The 17,011-nt window shown below is 44.4% G+C and overlaps 11 non-coding genes across 11 annotated transcripts; 6 read left to right on the forward strand and 5 right to left on the reverse strand.

Annotated features, from left to right (window-relative positions):
- Window positions 1-144: 144 nt before the first annotated feature.
- On the forward strand, window positions 145-216 carry Trnat-agu (transfer RNA threonine (anticodon AGU)). The gene has a single exon. It is a non-coding gene; the product is annotated as a tRNA-Thr (tRNA).
- A 548-nt stretch (window positions 217-764) lies between these two features.
- Trnar-ucg (transfer RNA arginine (anticodon UCG)) lies at window positions 765-837 on the forward strand. The gene has a single exon. It is a non-coding gene; the product is annotated as a tRNA-Arg (tRNA).
- A 440-nt stretch (window positions 838-1,277) lies between these two features.
- Trnak-cuu (transfer RNA lysine (anticodon CUU)) lies at window positions 1,278-1,350 on the forward strand. The gene has a single exon. It is a non-coding gene; the product is annotated as a tRNA-Lys (tRNA).
- Window positions 1,351-1,671: 321 nt separating this feature from the next.
- Window positions 1,672-1,743, forward strand: Trnat-agu (transfer RNA threonine (anticodon AGU)). Its single transcript has one exon. It is a non-coding gene; the product is annotated as a tRNA-Thr (tRNA).
- Window positions 1,744-2,291: 548 nt separating this feature from the next.
- Window positions 2,292-2,364, forward strand: Trnar-ucg (transfer RNA arginine (anticodon UCG)). Its single transcript has one exon. It is a non-coding gene; the product is annotated as a tRNA-Arg (tRNA).
- Window positions 2,365-8,955: 6,591 nt separating this feature from the next.
- Trnat-agu (transfer RNA threonine (anticodon AGU)) lies at window positions 8,956-9,027 on the forward strand. Its single transcript has one exon. It is a non-coding gene; the product is annotated as a tRNA-Thr (tRNA).
- Window positions 9,028-9,812: 785 nt separating this feature from the next.
- Window positions 9,813-9,885, reverse strand: Trnak-cuu (transfer RNA lysine (anticodon CUU)). Its single transcript has one exon. It is a non-coding gene; the product is annotated as a tRNA-Lys (tRNA).
- Window positions 9,886-10,325: 440 nt separating this feature from the next.
- On the reverse strand, window positions 10,326-10,398 carry Trnaq-uug (transfer RNA glutamine (anticodon UUG)). The gene has a single exon. It is a non-coding gene; the product is annotated as a tRNA-Gln (tRNA).
- Window positions 10,399-10,955: 557 nt separating this feature from the next.
- Window positions 10,956-11,027, reverse strand: Trnat-agu (transfer RNA threonine (anticodon AGU)). Its single transcript has one exon. It is a non-coding gene; the product is annotated as a tRNA-Thr (tRNA).
- A 287-nt stretch (window positions 11,028-11,314) lies between these two features.
- On the reverse strand, window positions 11,315-11,387 carry Trnak-cuu (transfer RNA lysine (anticodon CUU)). The gene has a single exon. It is a non-coding gene; the product is annotated as a tRNA-Lys (tRNA).
- A 5,152-nt stretch (window positions 11,388-16,539) lies between these two features.
- On the reverse strand, window positions 16,540-16,612 carry Trnak-cuu (transfer RNA lysine (anticodon CUU)). The gene has a single exon. It is a non-coding gene; the product is annotated as a tRNA-Lys (tRNA).
- Between the last annotated feature and the right edge of the window lie 399 nt (window positions 16,613-17,011).

The following is a 17,011-nucleotide window of genomic DNA, read 5'->3' on the forward strand; positions in this document are numbered from 1 at the left end:
TCGATATAGTGTGAGATGTGTAGGAAAGCAGCAGCTGTGCTAACTAAATGCAAATAATGGTCGCTCATGCGGTGCGTTTCGAGCTGAAGGGCTCCGATTCACTACTCTGTAAGAACAAAGTACCCGAAAAGGGCGCTAGGAGGCGCCTCCTTAGCTCAGTGGCAGAGCGCTGGTCTAGTAAACCAGAGGTCGTGAGTTCGATCCTCACAGGAGGCAAATGAATTTTGTAACAGCCCCTCCCACCGTGGCCCTTTCGAAAAAAGCGGTCAGGGATAAAAAAAATTATGAATGGGTGCGGTATTTAAGAAATGCTCTCGCAAATGAATAGTGTGAATGGTGCTATTAAAGTGGGCACCAGAATCTGCAGCTTTTGGCAGTCTGCGGAGAATGCCGACGTGAAATACTTAGTTCTTGTGATGTATTTTCTACCCCTGATAAAGACCCTCGCGATTGTCGTCGTCGTCGTCGTCGTCGTCGCCGCCGCTTTGGTAATAGCGACAACTCGCCATTGTATCACATAGGGTGAGGTACCTTCTGCAAGCGACTGAGATGGCACTAAGCGATTGAAGCTGATTTGCCACCTCTTGTTTGATCAGCGTCATAAGGGCTTGAATGTAACTTGCGATGGGACACAGCAAGAAGTAGCGTCGTACTTTTAGTACTGAAATTTGAGATGGAGAACTGCGTCAAAGATGGGAAATTCATTCTGCCAAGTGTACAAATGGCGAAAATGAAGTGTGTGTGGAGAAGTATACTGCACCAGTGACCGTGTGGCCTAATGGATAAGGCGTCGGACTTCGGATCCGAAGATTGCAGGTTCGAATCCTGTCACGGTCGAGTTTTTCCTGTTCTGCAAAAGATGCATGCTGTTTTACTGTGTTGTTTGAGTACTCTAAAACTAGTTGGAAGTTGCTGCTGTCCGCTTCCTGGCTGCAAAACCGGCGTCTACCAGAAGCACAAGCAAGACAAGGGTGATCTGTAGCGAAGTTTTCGGCACAGTGCCGTTCAGGAGAGTTTTTGTTGGAACTACTGCATCTGATTCAGGAGCCAAGGGCTACGCCACAGGCGTCTGCGCACTGTCGAGCATGTGTGTTGAATAATGGTGCTGATAGCCACGTATCATTTCAAGCAGATTTGATGCCTTTCGGAGACAATTTTTCATTGAATAGGATTGTAGCTGATTTGTGGCAGCAGGAAATAAGTTGTAGTCAAAAGAATCTTCAATAGATGGTCGCAGGTCAAATCAGTATTGTATGGCTCGTAACGCGTTGCGTGCAGCCCGGCTAGCTCAGTCGGTAGTACATGAGACTCTTAATCTCACGGCCGTGGGTTCGAGCCCCACGCTGGGCGGCGCAAAATTTTGTGTCTACGCGGATCCAACATGCGCCCCTCTCGTGAGCCTTGCGTAATGAACGTAACGGGTTACGACGATGCCTAGCTTCGTATGAATATCAGAGGAACGGTATTTGAAGCTGAAAGTGACTCTGAAATGAAATAAATGTGTTGTTTTGGAATTTTAGTTGTACATCGATATAGTGTGAGATGTGTAGGAAAGCAGCAGCTGTGCTAACTAAATGCAAATAATGGTCGCTCATGCGGTGCGTTTCGAGCTGAAGGGCTCCGATTCACTACTCTGTAAGAACAAAGTACCCGAAAAGGGCGCTAGGAGGCGCCTTCTTAGCTCAGTGGCAGAGCGCTGGTCTAGTAAACCAGAGGTCGTGAGTTCGATCCTCACAGGAGGCAAATGAATTTTGTAACAGCCCCTCCCACCGTGGCCCTTTCGAAAAAAGCGGTCAGGGATAAAAAAAATTATGAATGGGTGCGGTATTTAAGAAATGCTCTCGCAAATGAATAGTGTGAATGGTGCTATTAAAGTGGGCACCAGAATCTGCAGCTTTTGGCAGTCTGCGGAGAATGCCGACGTGAAATACTTAGTTCTTGTGATGTATTTTCTACCCCTGATAAAGACCCTCGCGATTGTCGTCGTCGTCGTCGGCGCCGCCGCCGCCGCTTTGGTAATAGCGACAACTCGCCATTGTATCACATAGGGTGAGGTACCTTCTGCAAGCGACTGAGATGGCACTAAGCGATTGAAGCTGATTTGCCACCTCTTGTTTGATCAGCGTCATAAGGGCTTGAATGTAACTTGCGATGGGACACAGCAAGAAGTAGCGTCGTACTTTTAGTACTGAAATTTGAGATGGAGAACTGCGTCAAAGATGGGAAATTCATTCTGCCAAGTGTACAAATGGCGAAAATGAAGTGTGTGTGGAGAAGTATACTGCACCAGTGACCGTGTGGCCTAATGGATAAGGCGTCGGACTTCGGATCCGAAGATTGCAGGTTCGAATCCTGTCACGGTCGAGTTTTTCCTGTTCTGCAAAAGATGCATGCTGTTTTACTGTGTTGTTTGAGTACTCTAAAACTAGTTGGAAGTTGCTGCTGTCCGCTTCCTGGCTGCAAAACCGGCGTCTACCAGAAGCACAAGCAAGACAAGGGTGATCTGTAGCGAAGTTTTCGGCACAGTGCCGTTCAGGAGAGTTTTTGTTGGAACTACTGCATCTGATTCAGGAGCCAAGGGCTACGCCACAGGCGTCTGCGCACTGTCGAGCATGTGTGTTGAATAATGGTGCTGATAGCCACGTATCATTTCAAGCAGATTTGATGCCTTTCGGAGACAATTTTTCATTGAATAGGATTGTAGCTGATTTGTGGCAGCAGGAAATAAGCTGTAGTCAAAAGAATCTTCAATAGATGGTCGCAGGTCAAATCAGTATTGTATGGCTCGTAACGCGTTGCGTGCAGCCCGGCTAGCTGGGCATTCTGGCTTTAGCCGTCGCCGCGGTCGGACGTGCTTGTTGTTTGCTCCGCTCACGTTTGCGCTATCGCCGGTGTTTTGTGTTTACCTTCAGCTGTCTGTGCATTTTCATAGGATTATTGCGTTTTGTGGTCCTGATAAGTGTTTTTGAAGTGTTATCGTCCGTTCACCGTTTCGTTTTTCGTCGCGATTTCGGTTTTTCACCGGAATTTCGTCGGCACTGAAGACCATGTCTGACACCGTCAGAAAGAATACGTTAGTCTTCTCGTTCGAGAAGGAAACCCGGCCGGTCCAACCCACTGCACTGGAAATCCATGATTGGCTCACAGAGGTAATCTGTATCAATTCTGACTCTGTTCACACCACGCAGTTAGATGCTGAAAAATATTGTGTTTATGTTAAATTTCTGAACTCCGTGACTGTCGATAAGTTACTTGCAAAATGGGGTACTTCTGTTGACTTTGTTCATCGAGATGGTTCAAAAAGTAATGTTTCTGTACGAAAAGCTGATATCATGTACACCAATGTGAGGGTTTTGAATGTTCCTATCGAAGTTGACAATGAGTTGATCAAAGACGCTCTATCTAAATATGGGGAAGTTAAATCCATCTATAACGAAAGATGGTCGAAGTTGTACTAGATACAGTGTTATAATGGCATTAGGTCCGTCGAAATGGAGGTGAAAGCCAATATTCCGTCCCATATCTCTGTTGCAGGCCATAAAGCACATGTTGTTTATTACGGACAGGAGCGTACGTGTAATATTTGTAACGAGACAGGTCATTTCAGACAAGATTGTCCACGCCGTGTTTTTGTCCTCCGGAATAATCTAACACAGCGTCAAAAATTGACCCTTAGCGACGTCTTACCAAGCAGCAACTCCCCTCCTTCTGCTAATGACAGTGGTGCAGGTACTTCTACGATGCCTGCTATACCTAATACAGAGTTCCCCCCTCTGCAATTAGTAACAAGTCACCCTTCTGTTCCCGAATGCGATCTTCAGAATAAGAAACGACCGTTGGAAGCGACTGATGACGGCTCGGACGGCGAGTCCTCTCGCAATCCCCCCTCCACCCGCAAACAGAAGCAGTGTGATGCAGATGTGTTAGAGGAAACAGACACTACATGTAGGGACGTGACGACAGCGGCAAAGGCAACCCACCCGCTGTCGGCTGCCGCACAGGTACCAACAGCCCACGGCGGCGAAGCCGTATCGGTTGTCGCGGCGACAGACAAGCCGCACTCCGAACCCTATGAAGTGACGGACCAGACCCGCATTCACGAACTCACTGACCCCCAACCAACCGATTCAGTCAGTGCCCTGGATTTAGTGCCGGAAGGACAAGGAAGTGGCAGTCATAAACAGGACACTGTTGAGGCAGTTTCGGTCTCAACGGTGGTGAAGATAGATAACGCGAAGGACGGCGCGTTGAACCAAGATGTCCAAAGACGTAGACTCAAACCGCAACCTAATCTCAAAGCTTCCCGTAACCAAAGCAAACAACAACCTGGACAAGATGACGCAACGGCCAAGAATGTCCTGTATGAAATTATTAAGGAAAAACCTAAGGATGTACCTTCAAGTAACATTAGTGATGGAAAGCCCCTCTGCAAAACTAAAACCCGAGAACTTAGGAATGCTCCACCAAACTGAGGATCACAATTCAACAACAAACAAGGGAAACAAAAAACAAATATCGTTGAACCGCTTTATGTTCTGATTGCCCTATTGTCTTAGTCATTTTTCGGGGGAACCAAAAGCAGTGGTTCACGTATTTTCCATACTCATAGGTATTTCTCTGTAGATTATGATTGTAGGAGCTTGTTGAAGTGGAGTAGTTTATCCCTTCTAGAAGCGACACAGCTCCCTGTTTTTATCATTATTTTACTATTTTTTTGTTTATTCATTTATGTACATTTCTATGTAAACTAAATGTCCCAGGCGTATACACTTGCAACTATCAATATTAACAGGATTACATCGGCGACTAAAATTGCAGCGCTCAAAGAGTACCTATATGAGTCAGGGACGGACATTGTTTTCCTACAAGAAGTTGTACTTACTAACCTTACAGTGCCAGGGTATTTGTCCATTTTAAATGTCTCGCTTGACACTAACATAGGGACAGCAATTTTAGTCAGGGAGGGGATCCCTGTCACAGATATTGAAAGACTGGACTCCGGCAGAGCGATAGGTATAAAAGTCTTTGGTTTTACTCTTATCAATCTGTATGCCCCTTCCGGCACATCCAATAGAATGGAAAGAGCACAGTTCTTTAAAGAAGAGATCATTTATTTATTGCGGAAAAACCCAAAGGATCTTATAATCGGCGGTGATTTTAATTGTGTGATCAATAAAAAAGACCAGGTTCCAAATTTTAATAACTGCAATGAACTGAAGCGTTTTGTCACTGTTTTACAGCTTAAAGATGGTTGGGAAATAACGTATCCCACATTTGTGGCTTTCACATATATCGGTCCTCAATCACGAAGTAGAATTGACAGACTCTACATATCGCAAAGCCTAGTCAGCTCCTTCATTAAAGCGGAGACGACTCCTGTCTACTTTTCTGATCATAGTGCCGTGCTTGCTACTGTCAGCCTTACTGTGCAACCTACTCGTCGTTTCAGAAGTCAATGGCACCTTAACATGTCACTGATGCAGGAAGACGGACTAGAAGAAAGTTTGACAGAAGCGTGGGCCATGTGTCTCCGCTCCGTAAACAGGCATGTCTCAGTACTAGAGTGGTCGTGCAACAGGGCAAAGCCCAAATTGCGGAAAGTTCTCATTCATTATGGTGCACAACGATCGAAGGACTTAAAAAATTCCATAGAATTTTATTACACCATGCTGAGAAATCTATATGAGCAGGCAGACCCTTCCAACATCCGTCTGGTAGATATCAAGCGAACCAAGGCCAAATTGCTCAGCATTAAAAGACAGCAGATGGAGGGTCTGAAAATAAAATCAAAGGCTAAAACCGTCGTGGAGGATGAACATGCTTCCTTCTACCATCTACTGCGGCACGAAAGAAATAGGAGACGCACCTTCATCGATGGACTTCAGTCTGAAAATGGCGAGACACTCGTGACTCAGAGAGACATCGTCAATGCGGTGCACAAGTATTACGAAGACCTATACTCAGTCGGTCCGGTATGTGAAGAGTCCTTCGATGAGTACCTTAATTCCATAGCTCCTCAGGTGTCAGACGAGGAAAACGAAAACCTTCTCGTCGAGTGTACTAACGAAGAACTCTACAGAACCATCTGCAAGTCTCCTTTGACGAAATCACCGGGACCGGATGGTTTGCCTGTTGAATTTTATATACGTTACTGGCCTTTGATTGGTGACATGTTTACCCGAATGACGAACGAAATACTTCAGGGAAAACAAATACCTTCAGTTTTTCAAGAGAGCACAATAGTACCCATTCCAAAAACTACTGCAAAAACAAACCTTAATAACTTTCGTCCTATCTCTCTGTTAAACTCTGATTATAAAATCATCGGCAGAATTATAAACAACAGACTCTCACAGGTCGCTACAAAGATAGTAAGCTCACACCAGTCGTGTGTTCCTAATAGAAGTATTTTTAAAAGCATAGCTGAATATAGAGATGTAATTGCAATCACTGCTGTGACCAACATCAAATGTGCTATCATGTTTATTGACTTCCAGAAAGCTTTTGATCGTGTCGATCATAGATTCCTTAATGCCACACAGAAGGAAATAGGTTTTAATGAGCGCGTCCTAAGTGTGATTAGAAATATCGCAACAGGAATCAGCGCCTGTATATCAGTCAACAGCCAGAGGACAAAGCAGTTCCAGATCAGGCGTGGCGTGCCTCAAGGAAGCCCCCTCTCAATGCTCCTCTTCGTGCTGTCTTTAGAGCCTTTTCTCCGCAGTGTTCACGTCAGCCTGACTGGCCTCACATTATCTGGACACCGAACTGTTATAAACGCATATGCCGATGAAGTCGGAGTCGTACTGCGTAATGCCGAAGACATTTCGAAATTGGAAATACAAATTAAGAAGTACTGCAGCGTCTCCGGAGCCAGTGTCAACGCCAACAAAAGCAAACTTTTAAACCTACGGGGCTTTCAACACACCACATTAACCTGGGCCACAAAAGTCACCCAGTGCAAAGCACTGGGAATAACACTGACGCCTTGTCCATTGAAAATGGCAGCTATCAATTGGAGAAATACGTCAGGACAAATTCTTGGAACAACAAGAGAAAACCTCCCCCGTAATATGAACCTGGTTCAGAGGGTAATTTTCATTAACAACTGCCTCCTCTCCAAAGGTTACTTTACAGCGCAGATCTTCCCGTTACCAAAAATGATTGGAAAACAGATAATGTCTACCATTGCCAGTTATCTGTGGAGAGGTGAAATATTCCGAGTAAATGCAACAACAGCGACCTTAGATCCCAGGAATGGAGGTTTAGGTTTAGTTGACATCAGAAATAAGGCGTCTGCACTTTTTATAAAAAGGACCGCCACTATCCTTAGCGATCACGCTGACAGCATCACAACTAAATTATTTGAAGTTGTCAGGCCTGCAAATCTACAGCCACCGGTGAATGTGCAAAAAATAAATAACCGGCTCCAGCACGTTCGAGTATATTTTGTGGAACTCAGCTATCTTGGCAGTGCCATAATCAACTCACGACGGATCACGGCCCGCGATATTCTGTGTCACCGAAAGAAAATGGAGGGGAGAAACAAATTAGAAAGCCAATACCCACATTTTGATTGGGCCGCCATATGGGCAAATATTCATATGCGTGGTCTTCCATCCGACGTCACATCAACGTGGTATAAAACAGTGAATGGGACCATCAGCACTAATGAAAGGCTACATGCAATCGGCATTAGCGAAACGAATCTATGTCTCAAATGCAAACTGATCGATACGTTAGTGCACAGATTAACGTGCGGTGGGAATCTACAAATCTGTAATTGGATTAGAGAACAACTTGCATTTCTAACGAGATCTTCGGTAGAAAATTTTCCCCCTGTGACATTCCTCAGGCCTCAGATTCGCTATTTTCCCGCAGCTAAAAACAACTCCGTCCACTGGTTAATGGGACACTACGTGAATTACGTAATTAATAGCCTGGGAACTGACAATTCCATTGAGTTTTACGTGAACATGAAGTTTGCTTTTTATAGAGCCCTGCAATATAAAGATCACAAGAAGAACTACGGCAATATGCAAAAAATAGTATTTGAGCGACTGGGCATCGGTTGACACGCAACTGAGATAAACACCAATCATTTCTTTAAGCGAATGGACGCTTGTTTCTAAAAACCAGAAAAAAAACAAAAAAACAAATAAAATAACATAAAATTAAAAAAAAATTAAGAAAAAAAAACATCAGCATCGCAGGGTACAGATAAGATTTTTTCTTTTTTCACCATTTTATTACTAACATGGAAGTCTAATTTCTTTTAATGGAAGAAGACCTTTTTTTTCATTATTATTATTCTTGTACCTATCAAGAAGACTACAAGGCTATGGCAATAGTGCCTTATTAAAATGAAGCATCTCAGTAACAGGACTGGGGGGAGACATCACGGCCAGGCCTCAAGTCTCAGACCCCTGCCCGTTTTGCCTCCACCTGCCTCATGCTGCTAAGCTTCTATTCTCCTTTAAAAACCATATAAGCAAAATATATACAACAAGAATCAGTAGGAAATAAAAAAAATGGTGTAACGAAGAAGACGATAAAAAAAAAAAAAAAAAGCTCAGTCGCTAGAGCATGAGACTCTTAATCTCAGGGTAGTGGGTTCGAGCCCCACGCTGGGCGGCGCAAAATTTTGTGTCTACGCGGATCCAACATGCGCCCCTCTCGTGAGCCTTGCGTAATGAACGTAACGGGTTACGACGATGCCTAGCTTCGTATGAATATCAGAGGAACGGTACTTGAAGCTGAAAGTGACTCTGAAAAGAAATAAATGTGTTGTTTTGCAATTTTAGTTGTACATCGATATAGTGTGAGATGTGTAGGAAAGCAGCAGCTGTGCTAACTAAATGCAAATAATGGTCGCTCATGCGGTGCGTTTCGAGCTGAAAGGCTCCGGTTCACTAGTCTGTAAGAACAAAGTACCTGAAAAGTGCGGTAGGAGGCGCCTCCTTAGCTCAGTGGCAGAGCGCTGGTCTAGTAAACCAGAGGTCGTGAGTTCGATCCTCACAGGAGGCAAATGAATTTTGTAACAGCCCCTCCCACCGTGGTCCTTTCGAAAAAAGCGGTCAAGGATAAAAAAAATTATGAATGGGTGCGGTATATAAGAAATGCTCTCGCAAATGAATAGTGTGAATGGTGCTATTAAAGTGGGCACCAGAAACTGCTGCTTTAGGCTGTCTCCGGAGAATGCCGAAGTGAAATACTTAGTTCTTGTGATGTATTTTCTACCCCTGATAAAGACCCTCGCGATTGTCGTCGTCGTCGTCGTCGTCGTCGTCGTCGTCGCCGTCGTCGCCGCCGCTTTGGTAATAGCGACAACTCGCCATTGTATCACATAGGGTAAGGTACCTTCTGCAAGCAACTGAGATGGCACCAAGCGATTGAAGCTGATTTGCAACCTCTTGTTTGATCAGCGCCTGTCACAAAATTCACGACCTCTGGTTTACTAGACCAGCGCTCTGCCACGGAGCTAAGGAGGCGCCTCCTAGCGCACTTTTCGGGTACTTTGTTCTTACAGACTAGTGAATCGGAGCCATTCAGCTCGAAACGCACCGCATGAGCGACCATTATTTGCATTTAGTTAGCACAGCTGCTGCTTTCCTACACATCTCACACGATATCGATGTACACCTAAAATTCCAAAACAACACATTTATTTCATTTCAGAGTTACTTTCAGCTTCAAATACCGTTCCTCTGATATTCATACGAAGCTAGGCATCGTCGTAACCCGTTACGTTCATTACGCAAGGCTCACGAGAGGGGCGCATGTTGTATCCGCGTAGACACAAAATCTTGCGTCGCCCAGCGTGGGGCTCGAACCCACGACCCTGAGATTAAGAGTCTCATGCTCTACCGACTGAGCTAGCCGGGCTGCACACAACGCCTTACGAGCCATACAATACTGATTTGACCTGCGACCATCTATTGAAGATTCTTTTGACTACAGCTTATTTCCTGCTGCCACAAATCAGCTACAATCCTATTCAATGAAAAATTGTCTCCGAAAGGCATCAAATCTGCATGAAATGATACGTGGCTATCAGCACCATTATTCAACACACATGCTCGACTGTGCGCAGACGCCTGTGGCGTAGCCCTTGGGTCCTGAATCAGATTCAGTAGTTCCAACAAAAACTCTCCTGAACGGCACTGTGCCGAAAATTTCGCTACAGATCACCCTTGACTTGCTTGTGCTTCAGGTAGACGCCGGTTTTGCAGCCAGGAATCGGACAGCAGCAACTTCCAACTAGTTTTGCAGTACTCAAACAACACAGTAAAACAGCATGCATCTTTTGCAGAACAGGAAAAACTCGACCGTGACAGGATTCGAACCTGCAATCTTCGGATCCAAAGTCCGACGCCTTATCCATTAGGCCACACGGTCACTGGCGCAATATACTTACCCACTCACACCTCATTTTCTTCATTTGTACACTTGGCCGAATGAATTTCCCATCTTTGACGCAGTTCTCCATCTCAAATTTCAGTACTAAGAGTACGACGCTACTTCTTGCTGTGTCCTATCGCAAGTTACATTCAAGCCCTTATGACGCTGATCAAACAAGAGGTGGCAAATCAGCTTCAATCCCTTAGTGCCATCTCAGTCGCTTCCAGAAGGTACCTCACCCTATGTGATACAATGGCGAATTGTCGCTATTACCAAAGCGACGACGACGACGACGACGACGACGACGACGACGACGGCAATCGCGAGGGTCTTTATCAGGGGTAGAAAATACATCACAAGAACTAAGTATTTCACGTCGGCATTCTCCGGAGACTGCCAAAAGCAGCAGTTTCTGGTCCCCACTTTAATAGCACCATTCACACTATTCATTTGCGAGAGCATTTCTTAAATACCGCACCCATTCATAATTTTTTTTATCCTTGACCGCTTTTTTCGAAAGGGCCACGGTGGGAGGGGCTGTTACAAAATTCATTTTCCTCCTGTGAGGATCGAACTCACGACCTCTGGTTTACTAGACCAGCGCTCTGCCACTGAGCTAAGGAGGCGCCTCCTAGCGCACTTTTCGGGTACTTTGTTCTTACAGACTAGTGAATCGGAGCCCTTCAGCCTTAGTTAGCACAGCTGCTGCTTTCCTACACATCCCACACGATATCGATGTACAACTAAAATTGCAAAGCAACACATTTAATTCATTCCAGAGTCACTTTCAGCTTCAAATACCGTTCCTCTGATATTCATACGAAGCTAGGCATCGTCGTAACCCGTTACGTTCATTACGCAGGGCTCACGAGAGGGGCGCATGTTGGATCCGCGTTGACACAAAATTTTGCGCCGCCCAGCGTGGGGCTCGAACCCACGACCCTGAGATTAAGAGTCTCATGCTCTACCGATTGAGCTAGCCGGGCTGCACGCAACGCGTTACGAGCCATACAATACTGATTTGACCTGCGACCATCTATTGAGGATTCATTTGACTACAGCTTATTTCCTGCTGCCACAAATCAGCTACAATCCTATTCAATGAAAAATTGTCTCCGAAAGGCATCAAATCTGCTTGAAATGATACGTGGCTATCAGCACCATATTCAACACACATGCTCGACTGTGCGCAGACGCCTGTGGCGTAGCCCTTGGCTCCTGAATCAGATGCAGTAGTTCCAACAAAAACTCTCCTGAACGGCACTGTGCCGAAAACTTCGCTACAGATCACCCTTGTCTTGCTTGTGCTTCTGGTAGACGCCGGTTTTGCAGCCAGGAAGCGGACAGCAGCAACTTCCAACTAGTTTTAGAGTACTCAAACAACACAGTAAAACAGCACGCATCTTTTGCAGAACAGGTGGCAAATCAGCTTCAATCGCTTAGTGCCATCTCAGTCGCTTCCAGAAGGTACCTCACCCTATGTGATACAATGGCGAATTGTCGCTATTACCAAAGCGGTGGCGGCGCCGCCGACGACGACGACAATCGCGAGGGTCTTTATCAGGGTAGAAAATACATCACAAGAACTAAGTATTTCACGTCGGCATTCTCCGGAGACTGCCAAAAGCAGCAGTTTCTGGTCCCCACTTTAATAGCACCATTCACACTATTCATTTGCGAGAGCATTTCTTAAATACCACACCCATTCATAATTTTTTTTATCCTTGACCGCTTTTTTCGAAAGGGCTACGGTGGGAGGGGCTGTTACAAAATTCACTTGCCTCCTGTGAGGATCGAACTCACGACCTCTGGTTTACTAGGTCAGCGCTCTGCCACTTTTTTTTTTTTTTGTATTTTACTAAAACATACATTTCAAGATCAACAGTACAATTAATGATTAAACCATTGGCAACATTAAAAGAAAAGAACCAGTTTTAAACTATTTTTATGCTAAATATGTCTTATACAGTAATAATGGTAAAACAAACTTTAATAGTGGGTTACAGTGAAAACTTTGCTCAAGATAACTGAGATTATTCTAAGGTGCAAACTATTGTCACCCAATCACTGGGTTTGTTTTCAAAGTTTAATTCACTGTTTAATTTGTAAACTGTCCATTGAATAAAAAATAATAGCATATTTAATACCAGTTTTCTTGACTATGAACCAGTTTAAATACAATCCAATTAAACACATACAAAAAAAAAGTTAAAAGTTCCGGAAGCAAGGTTAAAGTAAACCAAGTGACTTTTATTTTTCTTCTGTTCGTTCTCGTTCAAGGTGTTGTAGTGGTTTCACATATTTAACCAACACCCATTCTTTCAAAAATGATCTTCAGCATGTTGCCATAGTGCTTCTTGTGGTTGCGATACGTGCTGATTTTTGCATATTCACACTTCATGTAAACGCGGAATTCTATCTCGTTGTCCGACCCAAGTGAGTGGATGACATAACTAATATATTTTCCCAGTAACCAGCTAATGGCGTTGGTTTTTAATTTCGGAAAGTATGTCATGTCCGGTCTCAGGAGGAACGACGGCGTTATATATTGCGTAGAGGATCTGGTGAGAAAGGCGATTTGTTGCCTGATCCAATTCCAGTTATGCACATTGCCACCACAGGTGAATCTGTGGCTGAGTGTATCCACCAGATTGCATTTTCCACAAAGGTGTGTCTGGTTTAAACCGATCCCATATAGTCTCTCGTTGGTGCTGATGACATTATTAACTGTTTTGTACCATGCGGAAATAGCGTCTGTAGATAGCCCGGCATAGTTGATGTTCCGCCATACAGCTTTCCAGTCACAATTTGGGAATTTCGTTTCAATTTTGTTTCTACCCTCATTTAACTTCCTTTCACGTATGATGTCGCGCGCTGTGATACGTGCGTTGCTTCTGATTTCGTCACTAAGATAACTTGCTTCGAGGAAAAAGTTCCTCACATACTGCAGACGGGCATTAATCCTTCGCACATCAATCGGTGCTTGCAGGCTATGGGGTGTCACAGCCTCAAAGAGCTTCGCGGTTATACATTGTGGAAGTTCTCTGAGTATATGGAAAGTCCGTTTGAGGAAGAGAGCAGACGCTTTATTGCGAATATCCACCAAACCGAGGCCCCCGTTTCTGACATCCAGTATAACCGTAGTCGCACCAACCCTGAATATGTCTCCTCGCCATAAATAATTGGTAACAGTGGACATGATCCCTTTCGCTACTAGTTTAGGGATTGGAAATACCTGTGCAGTGAAATACGCTTTAGACAAAACGCAGGAGTTGATGAATCTGACTTTTTGTACCAGGTCCATAGTTCGATGGATGTTCTCCATTACAGCACCATGAACTTTCCTCCTAGTTTCCGTCCAGTTAAAAGCAGCCATCCGCATCGGACATGCCATTAAGGTGATTCCTAAAGTTTTATGTTTGTTGTCTTGTTTTGCCCCTGCCAGTCGAAGGTGATCTAGGCCCCGTAGATTCAATATTTGACTTTTGTTTTCATTTGCTGTCGCTCCCGACGCTAGACAATATCTTTGGATTTCTCTTTCCAGTGTAACTGTCTCCTCCTTATTGCTTATTACAACGCCCACGTCATCAGCATAAGCTCGTATGACAGTTTTCTCACCACTCAATGTTATGCCTGTTAATCTTGCGTGGACAGTGCGGAGGAAGAGCTCTAATGATACTGAAAATAAAAACATTGATAAGGGACTGCCCTGTGGAACCCCTCGCCTTATCTGAATGGGTTTAGATGTTTGGCCGTTGATTGCAATTTTCGCATTTACACCTGTTGCAATATTCCTTAGCATGTTCACAATCTGGGGGTGGAAAGCCATTCTTGACAGCGTCGCAAAGAGGTATCTATGACTAACGCGGTCAAAAGCTTTGTTGAAATCGATAAAGATTAAAGCACATTTTATACTTGTCACTGAGGTAATTGCAATGACGTCTCTGTATGCAGATAGACTTTCGAATATCGTTCTGGTCGGAGAGCAAGATTGGTGATGACGCAATATTTTGTTGGAAAAGGCAGAGAGTCTTTTGTTGATAATACGCGAAATTATTTTGTAATCAGAATTTAGTAGCGAAAGAGGCCGAAAATTGTTTAAGTTGGTTTTGCCTTTACTCTTAGGAATCAGTACTATTTTACTTTCCTTAAACTCTGCAGGGACCGTTTTTCCGTTCAGGACCTCATTTGCCATGAAAGTGATCTTATCCCCAATTATAGACCAGTAGCGGGCATAAAACTCCACAGGGAGGCCATCAAGTCCCGGAGATTTTTTGAGAGGTGAGTTACGCACTGCCTCATGCACTTCATCTTTAGTAATAGGTGACAGGATGTCAGCGTTGTCTGTTCCCGACAATTGTGGACCTAAAATAGTGAGAAAATCCGCGAGAGCTGCATCTTCCACTGTGGTAGGGGCATATAAGGTTTCATAGTACCTGTGGACTTCGTCCAGTATTTCTTTCTGGCATGTGAGCTTTGTACCAGTATGCGTCTGGACTTCATCAATAAAAGTTTGACGTCTATTTTTAGCATGCCGCACCAAGTGATACAGAGAAGCTGTTTCATCTGCTATGACTGATGTGGCTTTCGATTTAATTTTTAGTCCCTCCATCTGTTGCCGTTTAATGCTTAATAACTTGGCTTTTATTTTTTTTGATATCATTCAGACGAATTACGTCATCATGTGCCTGTTTATATAAGTCTCTTAAAACCTTATAATAAAACTCCATTGTATTCCTCAACTCCCTGTGCCTCGCTGCACTATACAGCATGACAACTTTCCGCAGCCTTGGCTCTGAGCACTATGGGACTCAACTGCTGAGGTCATTAGTCCCCTAGAACTTAGAACTAGTTAAACCTAACTAACCTAAGGACAACACAAACATCCATGCCCGAGGCAGGATTCGAACCTGCGACCGTAGCGGTCTTGCGGTTCCAGACTGCAGCGCCTTTAACCGCACGGCCACTTCGGCCGGCTTCCGCAGCCTTGGTTTAGCCCTCCTTGTCCACCAGTCAATGACTGTTGGGTGTTTGTCTACTGTGCGGAGGCACATAGTCCACGCAAACCTTTCTTCCTGTTCCAGTTCTTCGTCAGTTAAAACAGAGATATTTAAGTTCCAATGGCCTCTGAATCGACGGGTTGGCTGTACACTTAGATTAAAGCAAGTTAAAAGTGTACTGTGATCGCTAAAATACACTGGAATTGTCTCAACGTTTAATAAATAATTTTGCAAATTTGATGACACGTAAATTCTATCTAGTCTGCTGCGAGAGTGGCTGGTTATATACGTGAACCCGACTGACGTCGGGTGCTGAAGTTCCCACACATCCTTAAGGTGTAGATCAATTACTAACTTTTTTAACTGTGGCGAGTAGTTGAAGTTGGGTTGTTGATCTTTCTGGTTTAAAACACAGTTAAAATCTCCACCTAGTATAAGAGAACACGGATTTTTCCTCAATAAATAAATCAGTTCATCTTGAAAAAACTTCGCACGATCCAATTTGTGGGAAGTTCCTGATGGGGCGTAAAGGTAAATCACTGTCACATCGAAAATTTTTATGCCTATTGCTCTTCCTGATTCTAGTCGTTCGATTTCAGTCACCGGAATGCCTTCCCTCATAAGAATGGCTGTACCGATATTGGCTTCCGTAGAAACATTAACAATTTCAAAAAAGCCTGGGATCCGAGATTCCGCTATCGCAACTTCTTGTAGCAACGCGATATCTGTTCCGGACTGGTACAAGAATTCTTTTAGTGCTGCCAATTTCAAGGGTGACTGTATTTTATTAATGTTATTACCACTGAGCTGAGGAGGCGCCTCCTAGCGCACTTTTCGGGTACTTTGTTCTTACAGACTAGTGAATCGGAGCCCTTCAGCTCGAAACGCACCGCATTAGCGACCATTATTTGCATTTAGTTAGCACAGCTGCTGCTTTCCTTCACATCTCACACTATATCGATGTACAACTAAAATTGCAAAACAACACATTTATTTCATTTCAGAGTCACTTTCAGCTTCAAATACCGTTCCTCTGATATTCATACGAAGCTAGGCATCGTCGTAACCCGTTACGTTCATTACGCAAGGCTTACGAGAGGGGCGCATGTTGGATCCGCGAAGACACAAAGTTTTGCGCCGCCCAGCGTGGGGCTCGAACCCACGACCCTGAGATTAAGAGTCTCATGCTCTACCGACTGAGCTAGCCGGGCTGCACGCAACGCGTTACGAGCCATACAATACTGATTTGACCTGCGACCATCTATTGAAGATTCATTTGACTACAGCTTATTTCCTGCTGCCACAAATCAGCTACAATCCTATTCAATGAAAAATTGTCTCCGAAAGGCATCAAATCTGCATGAAATGATACGTGGCTATCAGCACCATTATCCAACACACATGCTCGACTGTGCGCAGATGCCTGTGGCGTAGCCCTTGGGTCCTGAATCAGATGCAGTAGTTCCAACAAAAACTCTCCTGAACGGCACTGTGCCGAAAACTTCGCTACAGATCACACTTGTCTTGCTTGTGCTTCTGGTAGACGCCGGTTTTGCAGCCAGGAAGCGGACAGCAGCAACTTCCAACTAGTTTTAGAGTACTCAAACAAC

Source organism: Schistocerca cancellata, unplaced genomic scaffold (genome assembly GCF_023864275.1).
Source record: "Schistocerca cancellata isolate TAMUIC-IGC-003103 unplaced genomic scaffold, iqSchCanc2.1 HiC_scaffold_1109, whole genome shotgun sequence".
Lineage (NCBI taxonomy): Eukaryota > Metazoa > Arthropoda > Insecta > Orthoptera > Acrididae > Schistocerca > Schistocerca cancellata.